The sequence below is a fragment of the Chrysochloris asiatica genome, unplaced genomic scaffold (genome assembly GCF_000296735.1).
Source record: "Chrysochloris asiatica unplaced genomic scaffold, ChrAsi1.0 scaffold00063, whole genome shotgun sequence".
NCBI lineage: Eukaryota > Metazoa > Chordata > Mammalia > Afrosoricida > Chrysochloridae > Chrysochloris > Chrysochloris asiatica.
In genome coordinates, this window is record NW_006408581.1 from 12899957 (window position 1) to 12924432 (window position 24476).

Sequence of the window (24476 nt, forward strand, 5' to 3'; positions counted from 1 at the left end):
ATTTCACAATGGTAGGCAAGGGAAACCAAGATTCAAAGACAGCCAAGCTTCTTAACATTATTCATCTCTTTTACCTTTTCAAACCATGCCTCAGTCCCTGTATCCCAAAGCCCTGTTATTCCAAGGTTGTGTATATATCATCATTTACCTCTGTCCCACTTAGCACATGCGAACCTGCCTAACTGTTCTCCTATCCGCCTTGGAGAACCTTAATCTTGAAGTTAATATACTTGCTCTGGAACACTTTGAAGAAGTCTTATGCAGCAGATTTGGCTAATGTAACACATCATTTTGTTTCTTCGCTGCTGTTTCCATGAGTGTTGATAATAGATTCAAGCAGCATAAAGTCTTTGACAACTTCAACCTTTTCTCCGTTTATTGGTCCAATTGTGAGGATTTTTTTTTACATTGAGATGCAAATCATACTTTAGGATGTGGTCTTTGATCTTCATTTTTGTCTTAAGTCTCTTTTATTTTCAGCAAGCAATGCTAGATCATTTGCATACACTGGCTGCTAATGAGTCTTCCTCCAATCGTGATGCCATGTTCTTCTTCATATAATCCAGCTTCTCAGATTATTTGCTTAGCACAGAGATTGAATAAATATGGTGAAAAAATACAGCCCTGATGCACATATTTCCTGACTTTAAACCATTCAGCATCCCCTTGCTCTGTTCTAATTACTACCTCTTGGTCTATGTGTATTTTCCTCATGAGCACAATTAAATGTTCTGGAATATCCATTTTTGCAATGTTATCCATAGTTTGTCATGATCCGCACAGTCAAAAGTCTTTGCCTAGTAAAACACACACACACACACACAAGTAAACATTGTTCTGTTGTTCTCTGCTTTCAGCCAAGATCCATCGGATATCAGCATATCCCTACTTCCACATTCTTTTCTGAATCCAGATTGAGTTTCTGGCAGTTCCCTGTTGATGTATTGTTGTACTGGCCTTTGAATTATCTTCAGCAAAATTTTACTTGCGTATAACATTAATGATATTGTTTGGTGTTTTCCACATTCTATTGAATCACCTTTTATACTGTGTAAAAAAATAAATAAATTATTTGCAATGAATAAGTCATTGGTCTTGCAAAATTCTGTCTTACAAACTCCAGCATCATTGTTAACTCTAAAGCCATATTTTCTAAGTATTGATTCTTCCTCTTTGTTCCAACCTTTGAATTCTAATCACAAGCAATTAATAAGACATCTCAATTGCATGTTTGATCAATTTCAGACTGAAAGAGTTGATAGAATTCTTCAATCTCATCACCAATGGCTTTAGAGGTTGGTGAGTAAATTTGTATTAACTGATCTTCCATTCGTTGTTGTTGTTAAATGCCATTGAATGAATTCTGACTTATCGAGAGCCTGTATAGGGTTTCCAAGGAGCGGCATATGAATATTATCCTATGACAGACATCATTATACTTTAAAATAGATTTTGAGATGTTCTTTTTAAAAATGAATGCTATGCCATTCCTCTTCAATTTGTATTGCTGGCATAGTAAACCATATGATTGTCAGATTCAAAATGATCAATGTCAGTCTATTTCAGTTTACAAATGTCTAGTATATCAATCTTTATGCATTTCATTTCATTTTGATAACTTCCAATTTTCCTAGAATCATACTTTGTACATTCCCTGTTCCAATCATTAATGGATGTTTGCAACTGTTTCTCCTCATTTTGAGTTGGGGCCCTTCAACAAATGAAGGTCCAAAAAGCTTTACTCCATTTGCGTCAACACAATCATCTCTACTTTCAGGAGGTAGGTCTTCCCTAGTAACATTTTGTGTGCCTTCCAACCTGAGGGGCTCATCTTCTGGCACTACATCTGACAATATTTAATTGCTATTCATGAGGTTTTCATATTCTAATACTATATTTGACAATATTCTGCTGCTATTCATAAGGGATTCAGTGGCTAAAAATTCAGAAGTATTCTGCCTCTTCTTCCTAGTCTATATTAGTCAGAAAGCTCTACTGAAATCTGTCTACGATGGATGACACTGGAATTTAAAATACTGTGGCATAGCTATCAACATCACAGCAACATATAAAGGCACCACATTACATGAAACTGACAGATGAGTGGTGGGCCCTTTTCTTATAAAGCCGTATTTATACATAAATTTTGTGAAACACTTGATCAGTCAACAAGAATGTATGGACTACTATTTGAACATTTTCTGATAGTCATGAAGACTGAGCAACTCCCCTACTAAACCCCCAGAAACATATTAAAGACAGCATCTCTACTTCCATTGAGAATCACATGGAAATAAAGCTTACTGCAGAAAATTGCTGTATAATGTATCAGAAGAGCAGAGGTTAAGATGCCATAGCAATGGATGAAAGAAGGATGATGAGGGTTATACATTAAATAATTCTGCTTTTTTATCTGTCATTTTTGTATCTTCTCAGTTTTTTTAATGCTAGAAATTGTAGATTCAGCAATGGACATAGACTCTATTCCCAATTAGACCAAACCAGTTTGACTTAAATGCTAAGTAAGATGGTGGTAATGGTGGTGGTAGTTATGTGCCATGGAGTTGGTTCTGACTCATAGCGACCCTGTAAGGATTTCTGAGGCTGCAAACCTTTACAGGAGCAGAAAGCCTTATCTTTCTCCCACAGAACCATTGGTAGTTTTGAACTGCTGACCTTGAGATTAGCAGCCCGACTCGTAAACTCTATGCTGTAAGATGTTATTCATCCCTATAATCATTATCTGACAACTTCATGAAATCAAAAGTAGACAACCTTATTAATTTAATTTAGGTTAATAAATTAGAATATAAAAATGTGTTTCAAAATCTGTTCAATATTATTCTAACTTATTATATATGGTTGTTTTAAGTTGCATACTAAGATATGCTTAAGGAAGAAGGGCAATTTAAATGCAAAATGCAATTTTTATATATAAAAGAGGGTGTACACCTGTAAATGCATCATTGCACATGTGGATGAACCTTTTATAAAAATGGAAAGTGAGTAATGAGATGCATCTATCTCCCCAGTATGATTACTTATGAAGTTCAGTGGCAGGCAGATTGCCCTATTATTAAATAACTCTTAACAATTCTCCACCAGATTCTTTAAAGTTTATACTTGGTATGTACTTAATGATATTTTTTATGGCAGATTCCATGAAGTCAATAGTTACCATATCTCTTCTTACTGTGTACTCTTATAAATGAAATTAATTTTTTGTTAATTATGTTCATAAGTAATTAAATTGGGGAATGACAGCACTCAAAATCAAGCTACTTGCTCCATCTAAGAAAAAGTATATAGCTTTGGATCTTGAATATTTCCTCTCGATAATAAAATTATTATTTAAGATGACAGTATATTACTCAAATGTGTATGTATATACTGTATATAACATCTTGATATTTATTTATCTATATCAATCAATATATACTCAGAAAGTTCATGGGACATTCTTCACTCATGAGGTCTAGATTAAGCATGGTTATAGCAAAGTGACCACTAGAGAGAGCTGCCTTAAAGCACACCACAGCTACCAACAATGTCACACTTGATAATGTTTCATCACCAGTAAAAGTAATAGAGAAAACAACAGTAGCTTTCCCTAGACAGAAAATTTTAGTGAGAACTTCTTCCAACATTAAGTATTATTGTATAGCTATATTTGGAGTTCATTGGTATAATTAACTGCATAAATCATTGTTCTTGATATTTCAATATAGAATGAACCTTGTTCCAATACAGTTTTTTTTCCTTTCCAATTCATCACTCCTCTTTAGCTAAGTAACAGAAACTATGATCATATCCCTGATTATTAAACAAGAAACACCATGCTCATCCTATTAACTAATATAAAAAAGTGAGTTGTTTATATAATTTATACAAGATAAATTATTTATAAAGGAAAGCAGTGCTTTAAAACATAAAAACTTTATCAGTGAAGAAACAACTGCGAACAAGGTCAATAAGCTACCACATTTTTTTTTTTAATGAAAGTTATATATTTTGAAGATTATCATTTCATTCTATGCTTTAAATCAACAGTGGCAGTTTCTAATCATTGTGCCTCTATTAAGGAAGAGAGAAACTTTTGTATTGGGTTTTGTTTGTTTTGCAGGATCATTTTAACACAATTTAATTGAGATTAAAGATATATAAATAAGAACATATTCAAATTGGGTCATTTTATTACAATAAAATTCCCTAATTTATATTCATATTGATGCATATATTTTAGACTGTATATTCTTTAAAACTTGCCTTCTATAATTCTATTATATTAAAGAAATATCAAGAAAATCACAACTTGAAGCTATTTTATTGAATATATTTATATGATTGGTAACAGTTACATGTGCTTGTTGATTGTTTATGATGTTTACTAGTTCTCCTTGTCTTTTCATTTTCTCTGGTTTTACTTATTCTTCCACATCATTTAGCTTTGCTTCTAATTTAACTTTTTTTTTTTTTTTCCTATTCTGCAATTGAGTTTAAAAAGAAATGTTATTAAATCAGGGTATTCCATAAATATTGGTTAAAAGTTATAAATAGGTTGTGTTCGGTATTTGTCAACATAGAGTTCTTTCAATTAAAATATTTCCTGGCTACCACAGCGTGGAAGCTGCGGAAATTGGCCCCACATCCAGCTGGCTGATTCAGTAAGAAATCAGCTGGCCTCAATTTAGATTTCTTTTCTTTTAAAGCAGTGCCAAATTGAGGATTAGTACATTGTGGAGAGGGAGGCGGACAGTTCCACCCCTGATCGGCCATTCTTCATTCCCTAGAATGGGTTTGCCTTCCCAGCCCCAGCTGTGCACTGAATTAATCTACACAGGGAGCTTCTCTATCTACATCGGTTTTGACATGCTCATCAAGGTCCAGCACCACTTCTGACAAAAGTAAAATGTGGCTCTGATGACTCTGGGTTGGGATGACTCAACTCAGACCTGAAGTATAAATACACACACATTCACACACACTGAGTTTTAATTGGATATTGTGAAGACACTCAACCGTTCACATGGAATGTTAGGGAAACTAAGAGGACACTAGATTAGAGCATTTAGTCTGAATTAGGTCCATCTCAGATAATGAATGGGATTTTGCTTCTCTGGGAATTGCTTTCTCAAGTAAGTGCATGCGACTGCTTTAGGTAGCAACTTGCCTGAGAAGGGGCCCTGATCCTATCTGTTGCCCTGTGCAAATATTTATGTCATCACCCCACTACCATCTTCTTTTTCCTGTTGTCATTTTGTTAACTGCTGTTGAGTCTGCCTGTCTTAGTCTGACAGCTCGGCTGTAACCTGTTTTTCATCATAGTAACATGTGAGACTCTACCATCAGACAAATGGTGGATGCACTTGAGGTATATCAGTTGGGAATGAAATCTGGGTCTCCACATGTGAGGTGAGAACGATACCGTCAGCTTCAAACGGTCTCACCCCAGTTAGAGTCTCCGACAGCAATGGTTCTGTTCTGATGTTTATCTTCTCAAATAAGTGACTTCACACATTAATTTTGCTATTATGCCAATAATTAAGGTCACATGTGTACATTTTTATTGCGTCTTCTTTATTCTTAAAAAGTGTGATCTTTTATAAAATAGGCTTCATTATTTTTAATGCATTGCTGATATTAATGTCTAAGAAAATATTTGGAGTTGGGATTGCTCAAATTGTGTGTTGTTGTTGTTGTTGTTAAGTGCCATCGAGTCGGTTCCGACCAAAAGCGACCCTGAACAGGGTTTCTGAGGCTGTAAATCTTTACGGGAGCATAGAGTCTCATCTTTCTCCCGCGGAGCAGCTGGTAGTTTCAAACTGCTGACCTTGCGGTTCACAGCCCAATTTGTAACCACTACCCTACCAGTACTGGTGTGGTATTGTTTGATAAAGCACTAGACCACAAGGTCGATTTGAACTTCAAGGTCGGTTGTTCAAACCCACCAGCTGCTCCTTGGAAATCTGATATCCGCCTTGCTATGAGTCAAAATCAACCCAAAGGCCCTTAACAACAGCAATATATTTGTTTAGATTTAGCCTTGGTTTATATAATTATTGATCTCTAGAGCATTAAAGTAGGAGCTCTGGTAGCGTAGTGGTTACGAATCGGGCTGTGAACCGCAAGGTCAGCAGTTCGAAACTACCAGCGGTTCCGCGGGAGAAAGATGAGGCGTTCTGCTCCCTCCCGTAAAGATTTACAGCCTTGGAAACCCTGTGCAGGGTCTCTATGAGTCAGAACCGACTCCACGGCTCTTAACAACAACAGAGCATTAAAGTAAATCATGTTTCTACGTTTTTATAAATATTGCAAAACATATAATACAGTTAAATGCATTAAAATAATTTTGAAAGAGAAAATCATGTTAGTAGAATATCTTTTACTTAAGCTCATTTTCCTAATGACTTAGGATTTGTTTTATAATTTGAATAAGTAAATAAAAAATGTCTCCAGTCTCTGGAGAAGTATATCATGTTTGGTAAAATAGAGAGTCAGAGAAAAAGAGGAAAACCTCAGTGAGATGGGTTGGCACAGCAATGGCGGGCTCAAACGGAACAAAGATTGTGAGGTTGGTGCAGGACCAGGTAAAGTTCCATCCTGTTGTACCTAGGTTCGCTGTTTGTGGTTACCCACTCAATGGCACCTAACAGCAACAAATAGAAATGATATATATAGAGAAGCCCTGGCTTACTCATCCCAACAAGTCTGTAGCACCCATACTAGTAGAATTCACATTGTGATCAAAACAAAACAAAACATTTATACTAGCAAAGGCATGATAAACGTTGAAAACTGTATTTCAGGACTTCGTCATCTGTCCATTTATTCATGAATGTTGTTGTTGTTGTGTGCCCTCAAGTTGATTTTGATTCATAGTGACCCTAAATGACAGTGTAGAATTGCCCCATAGTCTTTCCAAGGTTGTAATCTTTACAGAAGCATATCTCTGGGTATTTTCTCCCACAGAGCTCCTGGGTGCATTTGAAACACAGTCAGCAGCTGAACATTTAATCATTGTGGCACCTTTACCTATTAATACATTTTGTTAATTTAATTTCTTAACAACTTGAACATGGTCCAGTTCCAAGCTAAATAGTTACTATCTATCAGCAATACTAACTACCAGAAAGTTATTTTCTCTTTAAGCTTTACTTTTGATTTCTCTGTTTGTCATACTAGGCTATGAAGCTGTGAAACCTTCCTCCATGAAACACTTTTTCTGAACTAGTTAGAGAAGCAGGAAGGCATCCTTTGAAAACTCAGTTTGTGTATTTTTACATAGAATACAGACTGCATAAAGATATAAAAAGTACCATGTAGTCAGTTCTTGGTTATCATTTCTGGCTGAAATAGAAATTTTAAATAAAAGAATTGACTTATGAATGGAAATGTTAGCCCAGTTTATACGAAAAGCACATTTGTCTTCTCTCTCTTCAAAGATGAATTTTAAATCTATATTATATTTGTGTGTTCAGAGAGAAATGAAAACAATAGCAACAAGGAAACAGGAAAATAAATGTATCTGTGGATCAAAAAGCAATTTAGATTGCAATTGCTTCTGTACAGATGAAATCGTTTCTGGTGCCAGATTAACTGTAGGAAAAAAGTCATTTGGAATCTTGGCCACTGTTTTGGTATAAGAATGCTATGGGATCCTGTCGGAAAACAAAGGGAAGTGCTTTTCATTTGTGGCCATAGTGTCTGAAAATATACAAGGCATGAAGTGGAAAACAGGGTGACATCAATGGTCCATAAAAATGTGACCTTCATGTTGAAAGAATGAGACAAATAAAAAGTTTCCACAGCACCTGGCATATAAACATTAAAGGAAATTTTAAGGACAGGCTATTCTATTACAATGGGCTTGAGTATTATTGTTCCCAAATATTTATGACATTCACACTTTGAATCACTGAAAACTTAGTGCAACCTCAGAAGAAATCGTTATAGCTTTTTTTGCTACTTTGGGTGAAATCTTGTGAATTTGTTTTGGAGAATAATTCTTAATTGATTACAACTTGGTGTTTCTGCCAATCCAGGTACCTGCTTCTGAGTAGTGCAAACAGTTAATGTGCTCCGCGGCTAACCAACAGGTTAGAGCTTCAAGTCCACCCAAAGCCACCTCAGAAGACAGACAGGTCTGATAATCAACTTCTGAAGTATCAACTACTGGAAACTCGAGGGGGCACAGTTCTACACTGGCAAGCATGGGGTGACCATGAGTCAGAATTGCTGAAACAGCAATAGTTGGTGGCAGTAGACTCTGGGGCTGTATTAATAAGTCAACATTATCATACTGAACTGGAGTCCTGGTGTGGCTGTGGGCTAATGCGCTGGACTACAAAGTTGGGTTGAACCATACGTCAGTGGTTCAAGCTCACCATCTATTCCTTGGAAACCCTATACAGGGTCACTATGGGTCAGAACTGACTTGTGGGCACTTAGCAACAACCACAGCATCCTACAGAAGTATCCTTCAGTTTCTGCTACCTTAAATAGGAGGACTGTGAAGCTGCCAGATTTCAGACTTTCCGAACCATTTTTTCTCAACTTAGCTTTTAATCCTTCTATTTACTTCATAGCATCCCCATAAAATTTTCTGTTTTCCTAACTTATTTAGAGTTAACTTCTCTTAGAACTATAGAGTCCTGGTGTTGTGCTGTGGATTAATGCGCCGGACTGCAAAGTTCCTTTGATCTGCAAGGTCGGCAGTTCAAGTTCAACCAGCCACTCCTCAGAAACCCTATACAGGGATGCTATGAGTCAGAATTGACTTGAAGGCACTAAACAACAACAACACAAAGCATGGAACTGGAAATGAGATGAAGTGACTGAATTTGCATGCATTGATAAACTTAGAGTGACTTATTAAATTAAACAAAATAATGTCTTTACTATTGCTGTTGTTAAGTGCTGTCGAGTCAGTTCTGATCCATAGTGACCCTGTATAGGATTTCTGAGGAGCAGCTGGTGAGCTTGAATCACTGACGTGTGGTTAACTGACCTTGCAGTAGCACATTAACCCACAGCCCCACACAAGGACTCACTAATTGAATGTAAGTATTCTATTTGATTTGAGTGCTCCCTCACCAAATTTAAAATAACAATAATAAAACTAAAACATTAATTATTCTCCTTGCCTAGTGTTGTAAAATAGACACTTGAGGGAGAGAGAAAGGAATAGCCAGAAACATTATTATAGAAAGCTTGTAAACCCATCTTCAATCTATAACTGATTCTTGTTGTTTTTATGTGTTGTGGAGTTGATTCTGACTCAATGCAACCCTGTACAGGGTTTCCAAGGCTGTAAATCTTTACAGAAGCAGAAAGCCTCATCTTTCTCCTGTGGAACAGCTGGTAGTTTTGAACTGCTAACCTTGAGGTTTGCAGCCTGATTCATAACCACTATGCTACCAGAGCTCCTTAATAACTGATTGGAATACCTAAAATGGGGCTAGAACTTGCCCAGTGAAAAAGGCTTCCTGCAGAGCCTTTGCATTACATGAGGCGGTTGGTGGAATCCTGATCCCCTTCCAGGATCTTCTAAGGTGGGAATTTTCCACTTGAAAAGACAAGCAGATCAGCCTGGAACAGCTAGAAGAACAGAAGATACTTCTTGAAAGAAAGACCAACAATAACTGCAATTGAAAGAAAGAACACTGCAATTGAAAGAAAGAAAAACAATAACTGCAGTCTGATTGACTACTACAAGAACAAGCAAGTTGTTCACTGGAGAGCCATCAAGGCAAGCAATCAAATACCCTCAGGGAAAACCTCCTTCCAAGACTGGAACCCAAAGGAAATACATGAGCAGGCATGTAATCTTGCTGCCCATGTTGGTCTACTGATTACTTGCATGTAATCAGATGACCATGTTGGTCTACTGATAAGGGAAAGTGGAGGTGGGAGGTGGGAAGAATAGCAATGAAGTTATGAGCTAAGTCTGACCACGTTCAATAGACTCCTGTCAACCTGGATCGCAACCTGGGTGGCCAGCAGTATACGAGACCTGGGGACTCCTGAGCCCATGGACAAGGACATAGTCACACAGGACTATAGCAGAGAGCGAAGCATCCAGCTGATGTGAAGTGAGGGGAGATGCACAAGAATGCCCATACTTGCAGATAGTACCCATTTGGCCTAACTTCAATGGCTGGATGATCAGAACATGACTAGAGGAAGAGAGAAGAGGAAAAAGAGTGTAATTCGCTACAATTTGATGAAGTTGACTTATACTTACAGATGTAGTAGCTTAAAAGAGGTAACGAATCTTTACCACAAGGATCACTCCCATCCCCTCTGTACACAAGGATGACAGGGATGGGCAACTTAGACCATAGACATTGGCTACCAAAAATGGGGTGGGGGGACAACAAAGGTATGAAGTGACTGGCTTACAAGTTTTCAAGAGGGAGCTTAATTTCAGAGAGTGTGGGGGAAGGTAGAATCTCCACTGAGTAGTTTCCAACCTGTCTAGATGGGACTGGTGAAAGAAGATGGGGATAAGATTCATGTGATTCAGTAGTGAATAATTGCTATCAGGACTGATTGGAAATGTTGCAAATATCAAGGTAGATGTTTTGTAACAAAAAGGAAGGGAGTGGTTGATCTTGCAGCCCAGGAGCAGAGGACCCTGGGACCATCAAGGGAGAAGAGTGGAATGTGGGACCCTATCCAGAGAAGCAGCAACACCAGAGATAGAGGCAGAGATGATGACGTGGAGAGATGGAGTGGCTTGGGACTCTAGACTCAAGGAGGGAGAGGGGCTGGGTGCTGGCGGCCTGGGAGCAGGCTTGCAGGTGATACCCTTTGGTTGTTTGAATGGTTATATATTCCTGAGTGCTTCAGTGTACATCCAAAAATTTTGAAAATGAAAAACAGAGGGATTGGAAGCAAATGCTGTTGAATGATGATGCATGGAGGGTATTGAAATCATTGCAATGAAATGAAATACAATAGGATGAATGTAAAGCTGATGCTCTCCCATGTAAACTATCACTCAATTCACAATTTAAAAAAAAGTTAATTATGCGTTGTGTCAGTGATCCCCTTTTAAATGACACATTACTAAATTCTCCTGACTTCCAAGACAGTATGATTTTGTTGGTGAAATTAAGATCTCATGCCTTTGAGGAAGATTTTCTTTACCTGTTGTAGTTATTGCTGTTAGGTGCCATTAAGTTGGTTCTGACACACAGGAACCCAGTACAGGGTTTTTGAGGAGTGGCTAGTGGGTAGACATAGCATAATATCACTTTTTTTTTTTTTTTCATTAGAGAGAGATTCCATTAAAATCTTTTATTTTGGCTATACAATGGAGTGTCACAAGATTGGTAGACAAGGAGTATTAAAAGATGATGGAATTTTTCATGAAATAAGGGAATATAAAAAATTGATGGGAACCTCCTTATGAAAGTATATACATATACATAAAACACCCCAGTACGTAATTGTTCGAAATACAGTTTTCAAAAATTCAGGATGAGGTTATTGGTTACCTCCCCAGTAAATAGTCACTGTTCCTTTCTTACTAACAGAAATTTGGAAGGGAAGAAGATAGTAATGTGTCCAACTAAATAATTTAATGTTATGTCCTTAGTAGGATAAGCGTCAGACTTCTAACCACAAGATTGGCAACTCAAACCCACCAGTAATCCTCAGAAACCCTCGACAGAGTCACTATGGCGAACTTCTTGCTTATAGAATGCTAGTGAAGTTCATAATTTGGTTTTCCAAGACAACCTTTTTTTTTAATGGGCTCTGACTCAGTTGGTAGTCAAATCTTGCCCTTCTATTTCTTTTTTGCTTAGAATTCTACTTCTTTCCTGGAACATGGATGTAATTGTTTGGGATTCAGCAGTATTCTTGCAACCATAGATTGAATATGAAAAGCAGGCTTTACACTTGATGAGGAAGAAAAACTCATGAAGATTTTTTGGACTATTAATGGATAATTCATGATATACTGGAGCCTCCATGTCCACCCTGGATGGTCTAGCTCTGGGATTATTTTACTAGAGGAAAAATTAACCCCTATTTTGTTTTAGTCACTCTTTATGATCCACATTTATTGTTGTTGTCAGGTGCCATCGAGTCGGAACCAACTCATAGTGACCCCCTGAACAGCAGAACGAAACAACGTCTGATCCTGGGCCAACCCCACCACTGCTGCCACACTTGACTCTATCAATGATGCCACCTGGCTGATCCATCTCGTTGGGGGTCTTCCTCTTTTTCTCTGACCCTCCATCTTACCCAGCATGACATCCTTCTCCAGTGACTGTTCTCTCCTGACAATATGTCCAAAGTATGAGAGACGAAGCTTAGCCATCCTGGCCTCCAAGGAGCACTCTGGCTGCACTTCTTCCAAAATAGATCTATTGGTTCTTTTGGTAGTCCATGGCACTTTTAGTATTCTCCTCTAACACCACAACTCAAAGGCATCAATTCTTCTATGGTCTTCCTTATTCACTGTCCAGCTTTCACATCTATATGAGGTTATTGAAAATACCATGGCCTGGGTCAGGCGCACCTTAGTCCTCAAGCTGACATCTTTGCTCTTCAACACTTTAAAAAGTTCCTGTGCAGCAGATTTGCCCAAAGCAATACGTCATCTGATCTCTTGACTGCTGCTTCCACGAGTGTTGATAATTGATCCAAGAAGAATGAAGTCCTTTACAACTTCAATCTTTTCTCCATTGATAAGAATGTTGTTTATTGGTCCAGTGGTGAGGATTTTTGTTTTTCTGACATTGAGATGCAACCCATACCAAAGGCTGTGTTCTTTGATCTTCATCAGTAAATGTTTCAAGTCCTCTTCATTTTCAGCAAGCAAGGTTGTGTCATGTGCATATCACAGGTTATTATAGGTGATTATAAATTCTAAGAAATAAACACCGAGCATGTTTTGTTCATTTTTACATTTTATTTTTAAATATGAAATATGTCTTAATACTGCAAAGTCTAATTCATTATGTTTTTAGGGGTTTTTGCCAGCAATAGTTGTAGCATTTTGTTTTAGAGACTAGACACCACCTGAGACATCACAGTCTTCCATCCTAGCTCTTTCACTATTTTATGACATCACATACATAATTAAATGCTTCTAAGTTCAATATTCCTTCTGTAAAATGTAAATAACAACAGTACCTTTATAGAATTGTTCTGAGAATCAAAAGTGCTTTGTATAGTGCTTGCTATACTGTACATGCTCAATAAATGACAAGTATTAATGATAAATAATAAAGGTAAGTCAAAAAAGTATTGCTAGTTGAGTTTCAGTTCATATGCACAATAGTTTATTCCAAACCAAATGTGTTTAAGCATATCTCTGACATCAGTGGATGGCTGCAGACAAGTTCTCACAGCTGGACACTTATCTTATTCTTATTAGGTGCTTTCAAATAAATATTTAATCAGAACTGTGGTTTCCAAGGGAATCTGCTCATCCAGTTAAATTCAAGGCACAGAGGACAGCTCAGAAAATTATGGTGACTTGTTTTAGAGTTTCTAAGGGGTAATCTTGATAGATTTCCTTGAAGAACATAAGGTGATCAGTAGCTTTACTATGATGATTTTAGAAAATTGAAAGCTGAATTGGTGAGAAAAAGACCAGGAAACTTTAATAAGGATTTTTTTTTTTCCCATCTGGTTAATGAACTTTCTCAGTTTTTGAGGATAGCAAGGGTAACCCTTTGAGAATTTTGTTGGGAAGCTTCCCTCATTCACCCTGCAGTCTCTGATCTTGCATTTTTAGACTTCCTTTCATTCCCCAAATTCAAAGAACGTTGAAAAGGAACAGAATTTACCATCTAGAAGATGCTAAAACTTCTGTTTTGAGGTGGTGTAAATTGAAAAGCACAGAATTCTCTGGTAAAGGGTTTGAGAGATGAAAACATTGTCTTCAGAAGTGTATAGCCCTAGATGGAGGATATGTTGAGAATCAATAGCTTCGTATTTTGATATTTTTGTTTAATAAAAATTTATCTGGTTTTGTAGCAATACTTTTTGTCTTACCCTCGTATATGTTAGTGGTATCATCCTACAAAAATCAGAAATAAACCCTAAGCGTTTTAAAAAGATGATTGATTATATTTACACAAAGATGACACATGGTCTGCTCACTCTTGAAAAATATCTACAACATATGAGACATGAATGTGTATTATTGACAGCTAACCACACACACACACACACACACACACACAAATAGTTTACATGAGAATCCAATTCATGATGTTGCTCTTTATATTATTCCACTCCAATCGAGAGATAGAGGACATAGCTATATAAAATTAAAATCATGGAATTTAAGAATAGAATTGGTACTCATTTAGACTTCGATCTGCCTATGCTTCTATCTCTCAATAACATTATACCCACAAAAATATGATGAGTAATACTAGCAGCAAATTGTGAAATAAATTATCATTTAAGTTAATTATCACCTAATGAAACTTAGGTATTTTTCATTTATTTCCATGAATCACAAGTATAAAATACTACTTCTATTTCAGCTCTTTTTTTCAAGTTAACTCATAATAGATCTTCTTAGTTACTCATATCTCAGAAGCAAAAAACACCTTTCAAAGCACCTTTCAATTGTTTCTCCTTCTCTATTGTTCACATCTAACCTTCATCTTTCTATAGCTTGCTTTGCTGCTATCGATGATCTTACTTTGAATATAATACTCATAACTATCACCAGTATGGTTTAATGTATTATAAAAAGCCCTAGAAAAACAAGACTTCCTAATGAGAATTTCTAATGCCTACTATGTGGTTTACGACTTATGCAACATTTTCTGTGTACCTGGTATGTTTAAAAAAAGATCAAGAATTGATTGATTGATAACTTGGTAAAGCATCAGTAGATTTTTTTATTAATTTTTTTTTTTAATTTTTTTTTACTCTTGCTTGCATGATTTAGAGCTATCTTTCAATTACATTTCTCAGTACCTGACCTGGAAAGCTAGTAGAATTAATTCTTGGTTAAACTCTCTACTTTCAAGTACCGTTTTTCTTTTCCTCTGTGACTCTGTAATATAGGTGCTCCATTAAGAAGACCAATAGTAACAATAAAATGCCTGTCCCTTTTTAAAATAGACACCTTTAGAAGAAGTGAGAGATTATCACCATCAGGGGATCAAACCTTGCAGTTTATTCACATGTAAGCTTCGCTAAGGTGTAAGTATTCCAACTGGGTCTAAAGTAAACAAAAATTTAGATTGGTAAAGGAAAAGAAATAGAAATTCTGCTTCAGGGGAGGCTAGGGAAAAGAAGATTTAGTGCACAATATTAGTGTGAGATTTGTTTACTTAAATAGCTTATTATATTTGCATTTTGATGACTCTTATTCCACACTCTGCTTTCCTAACACTTTCCTACAAATAAGAAAGTGTGTTTTTCTGCACCTCTACACTAATGACTCCTCACTCAGCAAGGCTTGCACTTATTAAAGCTTTTTATTGCCACTTTGCTTAAAGAGGTGTTTGAACTCTAGCAGGTAGGCAAATCCAGAGGGGAAATTCATTTGAAAGTATTCATAATGTAATACCGGGATGTAAAACAAAATTATTGCTGTGGACTACAATTTTCTTTCTGATCTCTGCAGATACATCAGGTTTCTGAACTTCAGCTCAGGAATATGAAATAGATCTTCTCTAGGGTCCAACAGTATAAAAAATGTATTCGCATTCATCATTGTGTGAATATAAAAACTAAATTGGTATTAGGATATGACCTATTGAAGATAAAGCAACATGAACTCATTATTTATCCTCAAGAAGGAGGTACTTCTAGGAGAATGCACATTACTAATAAAATACAATCTTATAATTTTCCAACAAATGACTCAAAGTATCAGTAATTTCTTCTGATGGAAATTTTTTTTCTTTCATTTACTATTATTTCCTTAATGAAATAGTGGGAAATAGAGATGGCAATGAATATACAAGGCTAAGCAACTATTACTACTAGAATTCCTATTCATAAATGTATGGATATATTGCATGTGAAATGAGTTTAAAACATGTCTTTGTGATCAGTGGATGGTGATGGCTGAAGACAAGTTCTTTACACAATACACTTGTGTATTGCCCTTTTGGGGTTTCTTTGGAAGAAAAAAATAAATGATGCTTTTTGTGCTATAGAAAAAAAACAATTTTGATGTCAGAGCTAATATCAACTATTTTATAAAACTCAACTGAACCTCCTCCTAAATCATTGAAGCATCATAACAACTATTTGGAATGGTGTGCCACTGAAAACAAATGTTTTTAGAAGGACCAAGCATTTTCAGGAAGGTTGGGAAGACTTCAAAGATGAGCCAAGGCAGGAAAGGCTGAAAACCTTGATAAATGAAGAAACCGTGGCTGAAATCCAGTAACCAGTGGAAGGCCACAGAAGTGTCACTGAAGTTGGTATCTGACATAATTTGGCAATTTCAATTTTAAGTAAATATTCTAGCTTCTGCAAGGTTCTATGGTTTCCAAAAGCATTGCATGAAAATCAATGAGCTCAAAATGCGTATTTCTTCATCAGTCTTTTAAACTAGCAAGTTTTAAACTATCAGCAAGATAGAAGCAAATGAAGAATTTATGGGGGAAATGAACCAGGAACAAGTCTTGAATTTACCAATATGGTCCTGAGTGTAAGGTTCAATTAAAACAGTGGTCTCTGAGTCTCTGAGGGGATTTATTAGACCAGTTAAATTCAAAACAGAGAGATCAGCTCAGGAGGTCTTCGTAGCTGTTTTAGGAGGATTCCAAAGGACTGATTTTGATGGATTTTCTATAAGATCACAGCACAGTCACAGAAGCTTATTAGGAAAAAGTGTGAAGGAAATTGACAATTACATTTGTGCAGAATTTCCAGAAAATCTGTTTTTTTGTTTTTATGTGTTTAGTTTTTCAATAACAACAATGCTGCTGATTTTTCAATAGTAGCAAGGGCTGTACACCTACTCTACAGACTTGATCTTGGTTTTTTTTTTGTTGTTCACAAAATTCAAATATAGAAAATGGGTACAATTTGAGACCCTTGAGGATGTTAAAACATGAAGAATAAATGATTCTTTGGGGAAGGGTTACAGAGATAATAACTCTGTCTTTAGAAGTGTATAATCTAGATGGAATATATATTGAGAAATAATCACTTCACATTTTAATATTTATGTTTAAATTTTCTCTATATTAAGGTATAACCCATACTGAAGTCTGTAAACTTTAATCATCAGTGTTTTTAATCTTCTTTGCTTTCAGCAAGCAAGTGTACATCATTTGCGTACCACAGGTTGTAATAAACCTACCACCAATCCTGATGCTGTGTTCTTCATATAGTCCAGCTTCTTAGATTATTTTAATTTTTAAAAATTATTTTTATTGTTTCTGCGTAGTGGTTACGAATCGGACTATGAACCGCAAGGTCAGCAGTTCGAACCTACCAGCCGTTCCGCTGGAGAAAGATGAGGCGTTCTGGTCCCGTAAAGATTTACAGCCTCGGAAACCCTGTGCAGGGTCGCTATGAGTCAGAACCAACTCCACGGCACTTAACAACAACAAGTATCACTGGAAATAAATGAAAAATGCTATTCAGAATTCTAGTTCTTCATTTAGTCGTAAGCATTTTTTCTACATCTCCTTCTGCAAATGTCTTCAGTTGTCCTATCTTCCTATTGATCTTTCAAGATGCTCTTGACATATTACCACCAATATAGATCCTACCCTCTTAACTCAAAACAAAACTCTCCATTCTAATTTCATTTAGATTTTCACTATTTTTCAAAAAACTATCTTTGGAAGCACTGAACCATGTGTACTTTCAGGAAAGTAATAACAACCATGGACTACCAGAAGTCAAAATAAACCTGTTTTGGAAGAAGTATAGCCAGAATGCTCCTTAGAAGCAAGAATGATGAGACTGTCTTTCACTTTTGGACTCATTGTCAGCAGGGATTGGTTCCTGAAGAATGACATCATGCTTGGTGAAGTGGAGCCTCAGCTCAAAAGAGGAAGACTCCCAATGAGATGGATTGAAACAGTAGCAGCATGACTGGGGACTGTTTTGTTCTGTTGTGCATAGGGTCACTATGACTCAGAACTAATTCAATGACACCTAACAAAAACCAACAACAACAAAAAGGTTCCCTAATTGCTGTAATCCAGTCCTGGTGTGGCATTGTTGGTTAATGGGCTGGGCTGCAAAGTTACTTTGAACCTCAAGGTCACCAGCTACTCCTGGGAAACCTTAATCAGGATAACTATGGGTCGGAACTGACTCGATAGCACATAACAATAGTTGTAATAGAGGTATTGTTTATTTAAGTTTGTAGCCCCAATATCTAATACAATGCAAAACACTTTAAAATACCCAATAAATGTTTGCCAAGTCAGTGCAAAAAGGAAAGAAGCAAGTTAGAATGGCATAGTTGTTGTTGCTGTTGTTAAGTGCTATAGAATTGTTTCTGACTCATAGCAACCCTGTGTGGGGTTTCTGAGGCTTTAAATCTTTGCAGGAGCAGAAAGCTTCGTTCTTCTCCTGTGGAACTGTTGGTAGACTGGAACCGAAGACCACATGGTTCACAATCCAGTGTTTATTGAATGGAGCCGCTACACCCCCAGAAAGGCATTACTCACCCACTTAAAGTGTAGACTTTAAAGGATAGATATTTTTCTCAGAGTGCCCTGTACTGAATATATTTTTAATAGATAAATTGCTATGCAACCTAGAAATAATAAGATATAATATAAATGGTGATTAAAATGTTTTCTAAGTATTTCCCTAAAAAAGTGATGTCATATGTGTATTTTATTCTAAGGACTTCATTTAAATTTTTCTAGAGCAAAAAAAACAACTTTTTCACATCTATGATTGATGTATTGACATTCATTTTTTACATGGTTTCCTTCATATTTCTTAAAATTGGCAGCATAACTATTAAAAACAAATTTTTCTCTCCTGGGAAAATTGTTAAGTTTTACTCTGAGAAGTCCTTAAGCATTAGCTTCCCTTTTGTAATTGGTAGCAATATTTAAGAGTTATCCCTTGAATTTCATTTTTTAGTATTCTTTGTGATTTCTGAAAACAATTTACATAAATGAGACTCATTGAACAATTTCTATTCCTATAAGTCAGTGGTATAGGTTACTCTTTAGTGTCAGCTTTGTCATTATTTCCATTCTGGTTGTTCTGTTTCCAGTAATCTAGTTTCCATGTCCCCCTTTATCTTTTAGCCTTTGTTCTAGGGTACATGCTGACCATTAGTTGCATTTAGATGATTGTTTAGAGAGGAATTCTGTAGTCAGGGTGATATTATTTCTTTTCTGAGCCATTCTATCTTTTGACTGAAAGGAGATTCACTTGGTTTTCTGTTTAAAGATGTTTCTGGAAACAAAGTTGTCATTTTTGTGGAGTGAAGCTACAAAATTCAATGCATGAAATGCCGTCCTTTCCACACTATTACACTAGCCATGCCTGTTATTCTCTGGAAGACTTGTCACTCTTATGACTACTTAGAAACACTTTGAGGTCAAAGATAAAGGTTGCATTTTGATGTTTTGTTTTACCTCCCGTGGCTTACTCCTTACTTCTGGAATAAATTCTTTCCAACAGTGCTATCAATGTAAGGGACATTTCAGGAAAACAATAGAATATCTGCTGAAATAGCTATTGAATTCATCATATTTATAAAGACAATAATTATAACTTTGACATTAATTGTGGTCCTTAGGTGCTTTTTACTCCTGTCCTTGCTCGGAGGCCTAAATCCAGGCTTCAATTTCATTTGCATTAACTCTGTTCAAATATAATGATTAGCATTTAACTCAGTGGTTACATAATCCTAGTGAAATTTTAATGTGGACATCTTGCATTAACTTTCTTTCCTTTAACAACAACAAAAAAGGAAAAGGTGGCCCCTAAATAAATGAAACTCAATTTCACGGCACATTATCTCTCTCAATTCTTTCCTCACAGCTTTCATTTTCATTAAAATCACAGACAACCATAAATTAATAATTACTTCAGGTTGACTAAATGCAGACCATACCATTTAGCTCTCGTTTTCCTACGGTGGACCTTCTTGTTCCTGCTGGAAAATGTTCATTCACATAATGTGGCTTGCCCCTTGTCTTAGAATTCAGTTTTGCAGTTTCACTGATCATAATGGTGTGTGCTTATTAGATAGTATTAACTTTATCTTTTGTTCATCAAGCTTTGTACTTTGTTTGGAAAATAACTCTCAGCTGAAATGTATCAATTCGTCTCAAAATGTTTTCTGTGTTTACTAACTTATTTGTGATCCCATGCATTCATAAATGTGTCATCCATTAGCTTACAGTGTGTGCTAGAGACACTTAAATGGGGAATTGGGATATATAAATAAGACTCTATCACCATATGACTATGAGAATTTTAATCGGCTTTATTATTTTACATTTTAAATGATGTACGCAATATTGGTTTGATTCACTTTAAGAATTAGTAACTAAAAATTCAATACAACTGCTTCTTGTGCTTCCCTAGTATTTGAAAGCTCTGATTAACCTTAAGACAAGTTATTATATTGTTTACTTAAAGTCCTACTTCCTTAGACAGCTTCTTAAGATATCATCTATTTTTATAGCAATTCCAGAGGAAAAATAGTTATACAATCATACGTTAGTACACTGAGAACAATAAAATACAGGATCCACTAGTTAAAAGGGAGTCCTGGTGTGGCACTGTAGGATAAGCACTGGACTACTAACTACAGGATCAGTTGTTCAAGCCCACAAGCCGTTCCTTAGAAACCCTATACAGGGTAGCTATGAATCAGAACTGACTCGATGGCATGTAACAACAACTATCTATAATAGAAGTAAACATATTAGTCTCTGGTAACATTATTTTGTGAACGCTTTCATTTTCTTAGATTCAGATCAAACTAAATAGAATTCATTTAGGTCTTCAGAATGCATGCTACAGTGAATGGTGGCTTCAGGTAAGTTGAATTAAGTTTTCAAGTTTAAGTTAAGCCGTAGCAACAACAGCAAAAAATCAGCTCCTTGAATAGAAGCATATCCAGATTTCAATCTTTATTTCAGGAATATGAAAATTTTTAAATTTAATTGTTTAAAGATGTGATAGAGTCATCCTTTTCACCAAATTACAAATCACTTACATCAACTTCCATTATAAATGCTCTCAAAGCGACCCTTAAAATAATCATTCCCACCTTCTGTGCAGTTGAGAAAACATCCCTTATTACAATATTTCTTCTTTCTTTTGGATTGCTACAAATCAAAGCTGTGCTCCTGTCATTTCAAATGTACATATAATTGCATGATTGTACACATACTTCTATCATTCATCGTGAACACATACTACATGATTAAAAGACACAATATTCACTTCTCCTCAGTTACTGAAGCATACAATTAAAAAATAAATTATTTATCAAGGAAGATATCATCACAACTGTATTTGAAGGCAAAAATTAATTCAATAAGTATATTCTTGACTCCTTTACCCAAGTTACAGTAAGTTTTTTAAGTAACTGAAACCTTAGATTGACTTTCCTTCTGCAAAGATTTAAAGGCTCAGAAACTATTCAAGGTCACTATGAGGCAGAACTAACTCCACGGTACTTAACAACACTTCACATAAGTCATTGCTTCCAAATTATCTAATTTGTACCAATGTTATTATCCAGTTAGTGAAAAATATGGACATCTTTATTATTTGACTTTCCAATCACTATTTTCTTTACTTATTGGTAAACCGCATAAACCTTGCATACTAATGATTACATACTGAGAATTTCCATGTGCATTGAAGGCATAATTGCCCTGACCCCAACAATCTGAAAAGTCCCAGAGGAAGTATTTGAAACAAACTCAAACAATACAATAGTTCAGAATTGATCTGGGAATGTCATTTCCCTCTTGGTACCAAGGCTCAAATCTCCTTGCTATAAATATTATGATACTATTCTGCACGTATTAACATCACTAAGTTATTTACTAAAATCTTACTTGTCTAATAATAACAATTAATTTTACAGGCATGTACTTTTAACACTTACTCACTTTTATAATGGGAACAAAGGAGGAATTCAAATGTATTATGATATTTAAACTTTATATGTCTTAATTTCTAAAGAAAAAATGAGTGTAATATATTAGCATTAAAGGGAACTAGAGAAAGGGAAACATCTGAGGAAATATTTACATTTTTTAAAAATGGAAATTTTTAGAATTCTGCTTTGAAGAGCCATGCCACCAATGTAGAAATATCACATGTTCTATACATTTCTGTTTTTAGATTGTTTTGTATTAACACATATAATCATGTCTCTATCAGTGCCACTGAAGTTCTATCTTCATTAATGATCTGTCTCCATTAAAGCGCAGTCGCTAAAAACCCTATACAGTGAACTTCTACTCTGAAACATGTGGGGATTGCATGAGTTGGAATCCACACTATACTTACAGATTAGTATATGACCTTCATATAAATCGTTTTTTAAGAAGCAGGAGGTACCTTTTGCCTGGAACAAATGGTTACATATTCAACTACTAACCAAGAGGCTGACAATTCAAACCTACTCAGAGATACTTCAGAAGAAAGACTATCAATCTATTTCTGAAATGTCACTGACTTTGAAAAGTTTGGGAAGTACAGTTCTGCTGTTAAGCACATGGGGCTTCCTTGAGATGGAATCAACTAAGGACAACTGTTTGGTTTTTCTCTAGTTTGTACTTAATTGATTTGTTAATTGCTTACATAGAATAGACTGAGCAGATTGTGTTTTCTGCCAGATTTTCTTATATACTTGATGCATCATATAGCATTTCTCTTGTTTGTCAATCTATTTATATTCTTTGAACCTCAAATATCTATTCAGTAAAGTAAGACTATATTAACTTTATAGGATTATTTTGATAAAATGTTTTAAATGTTTGGCAGAGTTATTGTTATTAAGTGCTGTTGAGTCAGTTCTGACTCATAGTGACCCTATGCACAACACAATGAAATACTACTTAGTCTTATATCATCCTAGATAACAATTGTTGCTGTTTCAGCCCATGGTTGCTGCCACTATGTCGATCCATCTGTTTGGGGTATCTAGCATATTTTTGTTGTTATGTACCGTGGAGTCGGTTCTGACTCACAGCGACCCTGTACAGGGTTTCCGAGGCTGTAAATCTTTACGGGAGCAGAAAGCCTCATCTTTCTCCCATGGAAAAGCTGGTAGTTTTGAACTGCTAACCACAAGATTAGCAGCCCAATTTGTAACCACTACGCTACCAGAGCTAGCAGGTTGTTAATGAGTCTTCCTCCCTTAGATACAATGGTCTGCTTCACAAAGTACAGTTTCTCAGACAATTTTCTCAGTATGCAGATTGAGTAAATATTGTGAACACTTACAAGCCAGACACACTTTTTCCCCTGATTTTAAATCATTGAATAATCCTTTGTTCTGTTCTAATGACTGGCTGTTGGTTTATATGTTTCCTCAGGAGAACAATTAAGTGTCTAGAATACCCATTCTTCATAAGGTTATCCTTAGATTTTTACTATCCACACAGTCAAATGCCTTTGTATAGTCAATAAAGCACAAGTAAACATTTATTTGGTATTTTCTACATTCAGTCAAGATCCATCTGACATCAACAATGATATCTGCAGTCCATACTCACTTCTAAATCAAGATAGGATTTCTGTCAATGTACTGCCACAATGGTTTTTGTATTACCTTCAGCAACATTTTACTTGTGTGTGATATTAGTGATATTACTAGATGATTTTCATATTCCATTGGGTCCCCTTCTTTGGAATGAGCACAAATATGGATCTCTTCCAGTCAGTTGACCAGAGAGCAGCTGTCTTCCAAATTTCCTGGCCTAGACTAGTAAACTCCTTCAGGGCAAATTCAATTTGTTAAAATATTTCAAAAATTCCAAGAGCATTGTTTTTTGCCAGTGCCTTCTATGTTGTTTAGAGTTCTTCTTTAATAGTACCAGATCTTCATCAAATGCTGCCTCTTGAAAGAAGTGAGCATCAACCACTTCTTTTTGCTACAGTTACTCTGCTTATTCCTTCCATCTTGTTTTGATGCTTCCTGCACCATTCAATATTTTGCCTACAGAATCTTTCAATATTACAACTCAAGCCCTGAATTATTTCTTCAATTTTTTCAGTTTGAGCAATGCTGAACACGTTCTTCCCTTTTGGTTTTCCATTTCTAGTTCATTGAACATTTCATTATAATCCTTTACTTAGTCTTCTCAAGTTGCCCTTTAAAATTCTCTGTTCAGAGAATATATATATATTCTCACTTGTTCCAGTTGCTTTAGCTTCTTTAAGCTCAAGAGCAATCTTGAGAGTCTCTGCTGACATTCATTTTAGTTTTCTTTTTCATTTTTTTAATACCCTTTTGCTTTCTTCATGTGTGATGTTCTTGATGTCATCCCACAACTTTTCTGGTCTTT